Genomic DNA, 14,991 nt, shown 5'->3' with positions numbered 1-14,991 from the left:
ATCATATTAAGCCACAAGGTAGTTGTTATTTCTTCTTTTCACATATATTCAATTGAAAGCATTCCCATGTTATCTTTAAAAGGATGCTTTCATAATTCATGTTTAATGATGTCCCACAATCTCTTACAAGATTACTAAAGGAGATAATAATGGAAGTACCAGTTCTACAATTGGATAGTAGATGAGCTTATATATTAAGTACTCAAGGCTAAAATTTTGATGAGAAAGAACATGGCAAGTTAAAACACCATTCAAATTGTGATATTATTGTTTCCTCTACATATAGAAAGCCATTGATACCTAGAAAAAAATTATTACCACCTATGTTTTATCATGCCAGAAAAAATAATAAATGTTTACTTTTTAAAATATACATTTGGCTCATGTATTTAAATAGACTTCTTTAGGTCTTAAATTTTAGTAGTAGATTAAATATAATGCTGCCTGATGCCAAAATAGCAGCTGACATACTACCTAGCATTTTCTTATTGCAGGATGGCAAAACTCACAGAAATTAACATGATATTTTAGGTATTCTGGGCTTTTTCATAATTCACATAGAAAGCTCGTGATTATTCCCTGCTAAATTGGAGATAAAGAAGAATAGTATTTATATAAGGAATATTAACAGAATGAAATGACTTTGAAATTGTAATTGAAAGACTTGGTATTGCAGTTTAGTAAGTTTTGTGAAGGGTTCAGAAATCAATATTTGGGATGTTTATTTGTTGTCTCTAAAATAGCTTTAAAATATGGTTTATATTATTGATAGCAATATGGGCAATTTCCCAAATGTTTGTATATTGTGTTAATTAATTATCAGTAATGAAATAGCAGCCATATTAAAACGTTTTATACTGTGGCACAATTCTGCTCTCCAAAATATGCCATGTTAAACCCAAGTTTCTAATCTGGCTATTAATTTTATGTTTTAAATTCTGCTTTTAAGCTAAATTCTTCATAGCAAACAAATTGTTTAACTGCAAGTTTTTACTTCTATTATATGCTTTAAACATGAAATGAAATATTGTATTCTGCATGTAGGTAGATAATATCTACTTGTATGCATGTAAATAATAAATATTAGCTACCTATTTTCTAATGTGACATGCTTAATTTTGTCAATCTTGTTTGATCTCTCCACTGTTAAGTTATTTTCCTGGAATCTTAACTTCTTAGATATTTGTTGAAAATGATTAATTTTTCCTTCACTAACCCACAAACACAATAATATTTTCATCAATATTCAACTACAAATTTGAAATCTATTTTTTCTCTTATTTCTAAATGAATTATACAAGATAATAGGTTTTGATAGAATTACAATCTTATAATTATCTTCACCATTTTTCCTAAATATGGAGCATCTAAATTTACTAGATTATTTGCTGCTTCTCTCAATTTCTGGTTTTAAGCTCTTAAGCCATTCATGAGGAAAGAAATGGGGAGGGTCAAGGGATGGTGGTCATTTCCTAGACACTGAAGTCCAACGGGCCTGAGGATACATCCTTCCTTGCTAATACTGGCTGTTTAAAATTGGGGAAACCTTCTTCATGTTTAACACTTGAGTATTTTCCTCTCTAAAATGCAGAAAATATCTGGCTTGAAGTATTGTTGTGAGGATTACAGGTAATTTATTTTCATATGCTTAGCAAAATGCTTGACTAAGAGAAAGTGCTCACTAAATGCTTTTTTTTTCTGTGTGTGTTTGTTTTCTTAAGAAGCTCTTCCACCTTGGAAATCACTCACAGTTTTATTGCCATTTTGGAGCAAATTTAATAATATATGTATATGATGAAAGGATCCACTTTAACAGCTGTCTTCATTTTAAGCACAACTAATTGGGAAAGATCATGGATAATATTGCTAGTCAGAAAGCAGTGTGTTAATGCTGCTGTACGTATGCCATAGTAGCAGAATGGTATTTAGTATTCAGTGTGGGGAAGACAGCTGTAGGGATTGCTGAAAAAAGGTTTTTTTGAAGTTACTGTTTCCATGTAAGTGAAGATAATTATTCCCAAGTCTTAAGTACCTTTGAAATATAATTTTTAAGAAAGCATTTATTATTTCGAATGCAAGAGCAAATGTACCTTATGTTCTTTTACTTTTTTTAATATTAAAATAAACTCTTATATACTTTATTGTCATTTATTTAAAAATATTTTGGACATTTGGTTGGATAAAATACCACAAAAATTAAAATAAAGAATTTTATAAATAGAAAGACTGATATACTAAACAATAACAGTTATGATTCAGTTTCAAAAGTTGTTCTTGATTGAACTAATAATTTTTTCGTTTTCTCCCTTCAGTGCAAAAATAACTTTTCATTTCTAAAGGTTTTAAGTTGGTTTTCAAAATACAGTGACAAACTTCCCTGTTGGTCATTGAATTTGAGATATCATCCAAACTGAAAACAAAGAACTGTAGTTTAGACCTGATAAGTAAAATGAATAGAACAGTATTCTGTTTGAAATAAAAACTAATACCTTTGTTTTGCCTTTCAGAGGAAGAACTTTCATCATGATAATTCGATGTACTTTGACATATATTTTGAAATAACAATTGATGTTTCTTGAAATTAATATGCTCACTAAAATCATCATACATTTTAAGGAAATGTTTTGACTTATATACAAATATAGTGAACTTGCTGTTTTATAATTTGTTAATGTTGACTATTTTCGTATTTATTACTTTTAAGAACATTGATGTTTCAGAGCTCATTTTGGCTTTTTAAGGTTATATATTTGGAGAAAGGGAGAAGAGAAATCTGATTAAAGAGTCTGTAACATTGGCTGGGCGGGGTGGCTCACGCCTGTAATCCCAGCGCTTTGGGAGGCTGAGACGGGCGGATCACGAGGTCAGGAGTTTGAGATTGGCCTGACCAATATGGTAAAACCCCATCTCTACTAAAAATGCAAAAATTAGCTGGGCATTGTGGTGTGCACCTGTAGTCCCAGCTACTCTGGAGGCTGAGGCAGGAGAATCGTCTGAACCTGGGGGGCGGATGTTGCAGGGAGCAGAGATCATGCCACTGCACTCCAGCCTGGGCAACAGAACGAGGCTCCGTCTCAAAAATCAAACAAACAAACAAACAAAAAGACAGTCTGTGACACATTAGTCATCCTATGACTCCTTTACTCAAAGTTCAATAATTATATTTTTAGTGCTTGTGTAAGTGTTCTTAAACAATTCCTATGTTCTTATTCAAATCCTTACACCGAATTGCATGGTCTTTAATTTTCTCTGTATTGATGGGATTTCTAATCATAGTGATTAGATGTTGTTGACGTGGTAATGCATCCAGTAACTATCATTTTCATTTTCTCACTGACTACATCCATAAGCAATATAGACAATTTTTTTTACCTTTTTATTTTTTTACTTTGTAAATGATCATTATTGAAATATGACCTACATAAGATGTACTCATCTTAATTGTGGAGTCCCATTTGTTTTGACAAATGCTTTTGATAAATAACATGTAATCACCATAACAATGAAGATACAGGATATTTTTACTATGACAAAAAGTTTACTTTGGAGTCAGTCCTTCACATCTCAGACTCAAGCCACCAATGATCTGTTTTTTTGTTAATGTATCATAATTTTGATTATTCTAACACTTCATATAAATGGAATAAAGTAGCATTTGTTAATTTGCATAAGGATCCTTTGACTCAGAATAACGCTGCTGAGATGAATTCACATTATTGAATATATCTCTAATTTATTATTTTTAATTGCTTACTTTGTTCCATATTACAAAAATACATTGGATGATGTTCTGTCATTCATCAATTGATGAACATATGGTTTGTCTTTCCCCAGTTTGAGGCTATTATTATAAACATCTGCATTCAAGACACAGAGTGGCTATTTTTTTTTTTTTTTTTTGGTCCGTCCTGAATTAATGATTCTTTATTTTTAAATGACAAAGCTTTTTAGGTAGTCTCATGTCACTTAATTTTTTTTTTCCAATTGACACAACAATTATACAGATGAATAGGGTGTACAGTGGTGTTTTGATACATATGGTCAAATCAAGGTATTTAGCATATTCATAAATATTTCTTTGTGGTGATAATATGTAAAATTCTTCTAGCCATTTTGAAATGTACAGTACAATATTATTAACAATAGTTACCCTACTGAGCAATAGAATACCAGAGCCTATTCCTCCTATCTAACTGTAACTTTGTACCTGGTGATGAATCTCTTCCTCTCCTGTCCAGTCCCCTACCCTTCTTTGCCTCTCATAATCACTCCTTCTATGAGTTCAAGTTCTTTAGATTCCATATATGAGTGGGATCATTTAGTATTTGTCTTTCTCTGTCTTGGAGGACATTTAACATAATGTCCTCCAAGTTTATTCATGTTGCCAAAAATGAGGACTTTCATTTATTTTTATGGCTGAACAGTATTCCTTTGTGCATATTTACCACGTTTTCTTTATCTTTTGATATTTAGGTTGATTTAATATCTTGGGTATTGTGAATAGTGCTGCAATGAACATGGAAATGCAGATATCTCTTTGACACATTGATATCATTTCCTTTGAATATGTAGTGGGATTGCTACATCATATGGTAGTTCTATTTTTAATTTTAGAGAAACTTCCCTACTGTTTCCCATAATGGCTGCACTAATTTACATTTCCACCAAAAATGTACAACAATTTATCTTTCTCCACATTTGTGCCAATATTGGATTGGAGCAATTTTAGGAGCACCTTTTGAAGAACAGATTTTAATTTTTAAAAAAAGTACATGTGCCAGGCGCGATGGCTCAGGTCTGCAATCCCAGCCCTTTGGGAGGCTGAGGCGGGTGGATCACGAGGTCAGGAGATCAAGACCACCCTGGCTAACACAGTGAAACCCCGTCTCTACTAAAAATACAAAAAAATTAGCTAGGCGTTGTGGCGGGCGCCTGTAGTCCCAGCTACTCGGGAGGCTGAGGCAGGAGAATGGCGTGAACCTAGGAGGCAGAGCTTGCAGTGAGCCGAGATCCCGCCACTGCACTCCAGCCTGGGTGACAGAGCGAGACTCCGTCTGAAAAAAAAAAAAGTACATGTATCATTTTGAATAATTTCTCACACAGACTTTGAGGATATATTGATAATAGATATATCTGAAAAAATTGGTCTTAGAATATATAGAGAAAGCTTACAACTAAATTATAAATCATCAATAAACCCATAAAGCACCTTTACATTTTCTTAGCTCTTTCAAAGGGCAGAAGTTTCTTTTTCTGTATGCCTGTAATATCATAAAATTTTGTGTATTTTAAGGTAACTAAACGTTTCCCCTATGTCAGATTCTAGAAGATATGTCTTCATTTTCATTTAGATTTATATACATCTTATTTTGTTTATTGTAAGTAAAAACAATTGATATTCATTTTGCTCCAAGTGGATGTTGATTTGTTCTAGCAATATTTGTTTAAAACACTTACCTTAGTACTTAAAAGTTGACTATATTTTGTAGGTGTATTTCTGGACCATTTATCCTGTTATATTGTCTTATGCATATGCTTATACCAAAAACATACTGCCTCAACTACTGAAACTTAATTTCAAGTTTTTAAATTGAGTGAGTACTCCAACTTTTTCTTTTTTTCCTAAAAGTTTTTGACTAATCTTGTTGTTTCTATTATAAGTTTACACATTTCTTTTAGAATCAATTTGTCAATTTCTACAAAATCTAATTGGAGCAGATATTACTGATATCTAAAATACAGATTTAATCTTGGAGAATGTTTTCTAGAATGGGGGCATGAGAAACTGCGTGGAACCTATACCCAAACAACCATCACTACACATGAATATAATAATAATAAAAAACAAAATGTTTGGAAATCCTATTGTTCTACGGAAGATGAAGAAACATTTATTCAAGAAAGTACACTAAATTGGGAAAGAGCTTCTGGAGTCTACGTCACTTGAGCCAAAACCTGTTCTCTTTTGCCACAGCTCAGTATGATGAACCTCCTCTATGGGTTGATGCAGATAAGAGCAAAGGCCTCTCTCTGTACACAGGTTTCATTTTGGCACTACGACATGTCCGTGGGAAAGAGAGGCTACCAAGATTTCTCACATTCCCCCAGTTTTAAATTTCAGAACCTTACAGCAAGAAAAAACAGCTGCAAATTCTGTGGCTTACTTACTCTATCCAGCCCCCATTTCTCCATGAAAGCTCTACCTCAGGCATGGTAGGCAAATCATACTGGAGTGCTAATAGCCCTCTCACATTCTCATTTTAAAGGTGGATGTCTCATGCCAGAGTAGAAAAGCCAAGAGTTAAGAAGCCACTGCCCCAATTCAGCACTTTGCTTATAAAACAGGGTTATCACTCTGAGATAAGTATGGCACTGTCCCCATGCTCAGCTGTGGAATGGTGGTACAGAGTTTTTGCCCAGGGGAGGGGCAAACATGAAAACCATGTGCTCCAAAGTCCTCAGTAAAGGAACTGTGTTTATTTGAAGATCATGGAGCAAGTCAGACCTAAATGTGGTGTGGAAAATGATAAGTGTTTTGTTGATAAGCCATTAAAAGGATGCTTATAGTAACATGAGATTTGGAAGCTAAACCTTAAACTGTTTAGACACTTAACAGAGACAAGCAGGGAAAGTAAAAGATGAGAAGAGCCTTACTGGGATCTGAAAGAGAGTAGACCTAATGTGTATCTCTGCAAGGAGGACTGCATTTAATTGGATCAGCCTGGTGGGCAATTTATTTCCCCAGAGTATTATTATTATTGTTATTATTAAAAACAGAACAATCAACTGGAAATTAGTTATGGCTATCAGTTGGGTGTGATAGCAACAAGAGAGACACCGTTGCAAATAAATAAGAGAAACAAACAACCTAAAGGAGTTCTGCTGAAACCACCGTTATCCCAAGGAAATTGTGTGCATGTTCAAGGCTGTGTCTTCTGAGGAAGAACATCAGAGGCACATAGTCTGGAGAAATCACTGATACAGTCCCTTCAAGAAATTCAAAGTATAAACAGTCACCAAAAATGATAAGATGTCTTTGAGAATGGTATAGATCAGTGTATAGACTTGCTACAGAGCAGTATTTAAAGGGCCAATTATGAACAAAAATTTATAACAAATACAAAAAGAAAAAACATGAAATGTGTAAACCATACACAAGGAAAAAAATAGTCAACCATAACTATCACCAAGAAGTCCTAGTTTTCAAATTTAATAGACAAATGAATATCTCTGAAAGCTGTTATATGTAAGTTAACTAAAAGGAACCATGCTTAAGGAAGTAAAAAAAGATACAATGGCAATGTGCAATTAAATAGAGTATATTAACAAAGAGTTGGGAAAGATAAAGAAGAACTAAATTAAACTCCAGAGTAATTAAATTTTAAAAAATAATAAAATAAAAAAATTATTAGAGAGGATTAATAGTAGAATGTACTGGTAGAAGAAAAAACAGCAAAGATTAAGTTGGATTAATAGAAACTAAATAGTCTTAACAACAAAGAGAAAAATAAACCAAGGAGTATGAAACAGGGCCTTTGCAAAAATGTGATACTTCATTAAGCACACTAATGTAACTATGCTTGGAGTTTCGGAAAGAATGAACAGAGCAGTAGATAAGAAAAAGTATACAAATAAATAAAGGCAGAAAATGCACATCTGATGAAAAACATTCATCGGCATACCTAAGAAATTCAATGATCTCCAAGCAAGGCAAAAAAAACCAAACTTAGATATATCTGAGTGTGGAAATATTGAAAGTGATGAAAGGCAAAGAAAAAATCTCGAAAGCATGAAGTCAAAAATCACTGATTGCATAAAAGTTAGCCCAATGAAATTTACAACTGACATCTCATCAAAAACAATGAAAGCTACAAAAGGTTGTAAGTTGACACACACAAAGTTTAGGAAAAAATAACAGAAACACTGTATTTCAAAAATGGGAGCAAAATAATAACACAACCAAATTTTGTTGCCAGCACATCTGCCTTACAAAAAATACTTGATAAGATTATTTAGGCTTAAATAAAATGATTCAAGACTGATCAATTCCATATAAAAAAAAAAAGTAGCACAACACTGATAAAGGCAATTATGCAATTATGAAAGACAGTATCAAGGTATATTTCTTCCTTCTATCTTTAACCAGTTTGGAAAGCAATTGTATAAAATAAATCATACTGAATTTTATTACTAAGTTTATGATAGGTAGACACACAACATATTTAGCAAAAACAGCCCAAAGAAGTTGGTGGGCGTGAAACTGAAGTAAGGAAATGACAATGTTTGAGTTATTGACTCAAATATGCATGAAGAAATTAAGAGAAACAGAAGTAAATATTAAAAGTAAATTTAAAAAAGTATTTGTAATTAGAGCTTCTTTAAATGGCATACAATTTTATAAAGTAATAATCGTAACAGTGTAGTTTTGAATTTTCAATGAATATACAAGTTTTATATATATACATAATTTTAGTATCAGAAGAGGGAAAAGGACGTAGAGTTATATAGGATTAATATTTCTGCATTTCACTGGAATTACATTAGCATAAAACTAAAACAGAAACTGATAATTTACAATGTGTATTTTAAGGTAAAGATTAACCACTAAGAGAAAGATTCAAACAAATACAGTGAGATATAATTTAAGAAACTAAAATGACACAACAGGATATATTATTTTAAGAAATAATAAAGCAGTAAAATAATAGAGAAACAAAAATGGTATAAAGGTACCACCAAGAGTCAATCCTGATGTAAATTGTGGGCTTTGGGTGATGATAATGTGTTTATGTAGGTTCATAAATTTTAACAATTGTACCACTTTGGTGAAAGATATTTATAATGTCAGAGATATGCTTGTGTGGGAGTATCAGGTACATGGGCATCTCTGTACCTTCCTCTTGGTTTTGCACTGAAACCTACAACCAGTGTAAAAAATAAAGTCTTTTTCAAATAACATGAGGTGTATAGAAATTAAAAATAAAAATAGCAAACTAAACTCATATGTATCAATAACATTAAATGCAAATGGTTTAAGAAATACAATAAAAAGTAAAGATTCTGTAATTGTTTTAAACAACAAATAAAAAACAATATGTTTCAACCATATGTTGCAGGAGTCACACTTCAGATTTAATGATACAAATATGTTCTAGGTAAAAGGATAGGAAAATGCATAATATGCAATATGGAGCCAAAAGAAACCAAGACTGGGCACAGTGGCTCATGCGTGTAATCCATGCACTTTGGGAAGCCAAGGTGGATAGATCACATGAGCTCACCAGTTCTAGACCAGTCTGGGAAACATGGCAATACCCCATCTCTACCAGAAATACAAATATCAGCCAGGTATGGTGGTGTGTGCCTGTAGTTACAGCTGCTTGGGAGGCTGAGGTGCAGGGATTGCTGGAGCTTGGGAGATTCAGGTTGCAGGGAGCTGAGATTGCACCACTGCACTTCAGTGTGAGTAACAGAGCAAGACCAATTCTACAATTCAAAAAAAAAAAAAAAAAGAAAGAAACTCGAAGAAATCTGGAATAGCTGTACTTACACAAGAGCCTTAAAAATGAAGATTATTACTTGAGCAAAGAAAAACATCTTGCAATGAGAAAAGATATATTTATCAACAAACCTACACATACCTAGCAATAGAACTCCATAATACATAAGGCAAAACTGACATAAATAAAGGGTGAAAAGGACAAGGCAACAGTGGTAATCATAGACTTCAGTAATAATACAGGCATACCTCCTTTTATAGAATTTGATTAATTGTACATCACAGATATTACATTTATCAAAAATTGTTTTGTAGCAACCCCTGCATCAAGCAAACCTATCAGAGTCAATTTTCCAACAGCACATACTCATTTTCTACATGTAATAGTCTGTTCTCACACTGGTAATAAAGACATACCTGAGACTGGACAATTTGTAAAGGAAAGGGGTTTACTTGACTCACAGCTCCACAGAGTTGAGGAGACCTCAGAAAACTTCTACTCATGGTGGAAGGGGAAGCAAACATTTCCTTCCTCACGTTGTGAATGGAGGAAGAAGTGCCAAGCCCAAAGAGGGAAAAGACCCTTATAAAACCATCAGCTCTTATGAGAATTCACTCACTATCATGAGAACAGTATGAGGGTAACTGCTCCCATGATTAGATTACCCCCTATCAGGTTCCTCCTGCAACATGTGGGGATTATGGGCTCTAAAATTCAAGAAGACATTTCAATGGGAACAAAGCCAAACCATATCATTCTGCCTCTGGCGCCTTTCTTTCTTTCTTTTCTTTCTTTCCTTTCTGTCTTTTTTGAGACGGAGACTTGCACTGTCACCCAGGCTGGAGTGCAGTGGTGCAATCTCGGCTCACTGCAAGCTTTGCCTCCTGGATTCATGCAATTCTCCAGCTTCAGCCTCCCAAGTAGCTGGGACTACAGGTGCCCATCACCAGGCCCGGCTAATTTTTTGTATTTTTAGTAGAGACGGGGTTTCACCGTGTTAACCACGATGGTCTCGATCTCCTGACCTCGTGATCCGCCCACCTTGGCCTCCCAAAGTGCTGGGATTACAGGCATGAGCCACCATGCCCGGCCCCCTTTCAAATCGTATGTTCTCACATTTAAAAATACAATTATGCTCTTCCAACAGTCCCCAAAAATCTTAACTCATTCCAGCATTAACTCAAAAGTTCAAGCACAAATTCTTATCTGAGACAAGACGTGTCCAAAATCCAATAGGGCAGTTATTAAATCTTAAAATTACAAAATGATCTCCTTTGACTCCATATCTCATATCCAGATCATGCTGATGCAAGTGGTGGACTCCCACAGCCTTGGGCAGTTCTGCCCTTGTGGTTTTGCAGGGTACAGTCCCCTCCTGGCTGCTTTCATGGCTGGTGTTGAGTATCTACAGCTTTTCCATGTGCATGGTGCAAGCTTTTGATGGATATACCATTCTGGGGTCTGGAAGATAGTGGCCTTCTTCTCATAACTGCACTAAGCAGTACCTCAGTGGGATCTCAGTGTGGGGACTCCAACCCCACATTTCCCTTCCACACTGCCTTAGCAGATGTTTGCCATGAGGGCCCCACCCTTGAACCAAACTTCTGCCTGGACATCCAGGTGTTTCCGTACATTCTTTGGTCTAGGCAGAGGTTCCTAAACCTCAGTTCTTCTGTGCTTATGCAAACCCAACACCTTATGGAAGCTTCCAAGGCGTGGGGCCTCTACCCTCTGAAGTAATGGCATTAGCTGTACCTTGGGCCCTTTTAGCCATAACTGTAGCTGAAGCAGCTGGGATGCAGGGTGCCATGTGTTGAGGCTGCACAGAGCATAGTGGGGAGGCTCTGGACCTGGCTCACTAAACCATTTTTTTCCTCCTAGGCCTCTAGGCCTGGGATGGGAGGGGCTGCCATAAAGGTCCCTGATATGCCCTGGAGACATTTTCCCCATTGTCTTGGTGATTAACATTCGCCTCCTTGTTACTTATAGAAATTTCTGCAGTCAGCTTAAATTTCCCCCTGAAAGTGTTTGCTTGTTTGTTTGCTTGTTTTTTTTTTTTCCTGTTGCATCATCAGGCTGCAAAATTTCCAGACTTTTTTGCTCTGTTTCCTCTTGAACACTTTACCACTTAGAAATGTCCTCCACCACATACCCTACATCATCTCTCTGAAGTTCAAAGTTCCACAGATCTATAGGGTAGAGGCAAAATGCCCCCATTCTATTTGCATAACAAGAGTGACCTTTATTCCAGTTCCCAACAATTTCCTCCTCTCCATCTGAGACCACCATAGCCGAGACTTCATTGTCCATATCGCTATCATCATTTTGGTCAAAGCCATTGAACAAGTCTCTAGGAAGATCCAGCTTTCTTGCATATTCCTTTCTTCTGAGTCCTTCAAGTCTCTAAGAAGTTCCAAACATTCCCACATTTTTCTGTCTTCTTCTGAGCCCTATAAACTGTTCCAACCTCTGCCTGTTACCAAGTTCCAAAGTTGCTTCCACATTTTCAGATATTATAGAAGCTCCCTACTCTATCAGTACTAATTTATTGCTTTAGTCTGATCTCATGATGCTAATAAAGACATACCTCAGACTGGGTAATTGATAAAGGAAAGGAGTTTATTTGTCTTACAGTTCAGCAGGGCTGCAGAGGCCTCAGAAAACTGACAATCATGGCAGAAGAGGAAGCAATCATGTCCTTTTTTACATGGCAACAGGAAGGAGAATTGCCTAGCCGAAAGGGGGAAAAAGCCCCTTATACAACCATCAGATCTTGTGAGAACTCATTCACTATCATGAAAGCAGTACAAGGGTAACTGCTTCCATGATTAAACCCCCTACTGTGCCCTTCCCACAACATGTGGGTATTAATAGGCACTATAGTTCAAGATGAGATTTGGGTGGCGATACAGCCAAACAATATCACTAGCTGTGTGACACAAGTTGTAATTCTTGCAAAGTTCGAACTTTTAAATAATTTTATCTGTTATGATGATCTATGATCAGTGATCCTTAATGTTCCTACTGTAGTTGTTTTGGGGAGCCTCAAACCATGCCCATAAGTTTAATAACAAGGCAAGGTTGTCTCTGCTTTCACAAGTGATAGCCAAAATTTTGTTGGAGGTTCTAGCCAGGGCAGTTCAGTAAAAACATGAAGTAAAAGTCATCAAGATTGATATTAAAAACATGAAGTAAAAGTCATCAAGATTGATAAGACATAAAATAGCTGTTTGCAGATAACATAATCTTGGATATAGAGAATGTTAAATATCCACTAAAATTCTATTGGAATTAATACATGAATTTAGGAAAGGTCACAAGGTACATGGTCAATATAAATAAGCCAACTACATTTCTACATACAATGAACAACCTGAAAACAACTTAAGAAAACAATTTCATTTATAATAGCAGTACAAAGAGTAAAGTAACTATGGATACATTTAACCAAAGAAGTGCAAAGCACGTACTCTGGAAAATACAAAACATTGTGGAAAGAAATTAAAAAGATACTGGCTATCAAGGAAATGCAAATCAAAGCCACAATGAGATACCACCTCACACTCACTAAGATGGCTATTATCAAAAGAAAAGATAACTGTTGCTGAGGAAGTGGATAAATTGAAACACTATGCACTGTTGGTAGTTGCTTTGGAAAAATAAGTCTGGCAACAACTCAAAAGGCTAAACTTAATATACCATCCAGCAATTATACTCCTAGGTATATACCCAAGACAACTGGAAAAAGTTACCCATGACATTTGTACATGAATCATCATGGCAACAACATTCCTAGTAGTTAAGTGAATAAATGCATAAAATTTGCTGTATCCATACAACTGAATATTTAAAAAAATTAAAAAATGAAGTACTGATAAAGAAATAACATGGATGAACCTTGAAAACATTGGTTAACAAAAATATCTAGTCACAAAAAAATCAAATATTGTATGATTTCATTTATGTGAAATGTCAAGAATAGGCAAATTTATAGAGAAAAAGAGAGATTACTGCCTATTACTGAAACTAGAAAATGGGGTAAGGGACAGTTAGGTGTTATGAAAAGTGTGGAGTTATTGCTAGTTTATGTGGGATGATAAAATGATCTAAAATTAATGGTGGTGTTATATGTACAAGTCTATGAACATTTGGAAAACCATTGGATCATACTTTGTAGATGTGTCAGTTCTATGGTACGGAAATATACCTAAATAAAGTTGTTAAAAAAGAGCTTTCTAATTCATCAACATTGCATATCTCTTCATTTATAGTATTTGTTTTCTTTCAGCAGTGTCCTGTAGTTTTCAATGTAAAGGACTTACACACGATTTGTTCTTTTTGTGTGTGTATTTCCATTCTCAGTATTATTTCAATAGCAAATTTTGTTCCAATTTCCAATTATTAATTGCCAGCATATGGAAATGCAATTGACTTTTTAGTATTCACCTTTTACATTGACTATGTGCTAAATTCACTTTTCAGTAGCTTTTTTGCTTATTACTTGTTTTTTCTACATAATGTATTATTATATGTAGACAAAGTTTAAAAAATAATTGTAGATGTGTATATAGTGCCTTTATTTTCATTAACTCATTTCACTTTCAAAGACCTTCAGTACAAAACTGAATAGAATATAGAAAGCAGGCAAGTTGTCCATTTCTGAATTTTAGTGGAAAAGTGATAAACCTCTCAACACTGTATTTTTAATCAAATTGGGGAAATTTCTTATTGGATCCTTTAGGATCTGACTTTTAAGTTTCTTCAGGTGTGGTTACAATAGACTACCTTTTTATTGTGGAAATAACATTTAACATGAGATATACTATCTTTAGAAAATCTAAGTTCACAGTACAGTTCTCCCTCTGTTGTTTTGTTTTATGATTGACATAATATTTGTATATAATTATGAGGTATTTGCCATATTTCAATATATGCATTTATTGTGTAAAAATCAAATAAGGGTAATTAGCATTATCCATCATCTTAAACATTTATCATTTATTTGTAAAGAGAACATTCAAAAACCTCTCTTAAAGCTATTTTGAAATATACAAAAAGCTATTTAGTATTGTATGATTACGCAATACAAATATACAATATATAATATTATTCACTCTAGGTATCTTACTATGGAATAGAATATCAGGACTTATTTTTCATATGTAACTGTAGCTTTTTCCTGATGACCTGTCTCTCCCCTTCCCTTCTCCTCCCCATCCTCTGTTAACCACTATTCTACTCTTTCTTCTTGAATTCAACTTACTTAGATTTCACATATAAATAAGATCATGTGGTATTTCTCCCTCTGTGCCTAGCTTAAGTCACTTAACATAATGTTCTTCAGGTTCATTTATGTTGCCACAAATGCTAGGATTTCATTTATTTTTGTGGTTGAATAGTATTCAATTGTGTAAATGTACCATGTTTTCTTTATCTATTCACCTGTTGATGGACTCTTAGGTGGATTCCATATTTTGGCCAATGTAAAAAG

This window comes from Colobus angolensis, unplaced genomic scaffold (assembly GCF_000951035.1).
Source record: "Colobus angolensis palliatus isolate OR3802 unplaced genomic scaffold, Cang.pa_1.0 Scaffold191, whole genome shotgun sequence".
In the NCBI taxonomy this organism is placed as follows: domain Eukaryota; kingdom Metazoa; phylum Chordata; class Mammalia; order Primates; family Cercopithecidae; genus Colobus; species Colobus angolensis.
This window is presented reverse-complemented; position numbering follows the sequence as displayed.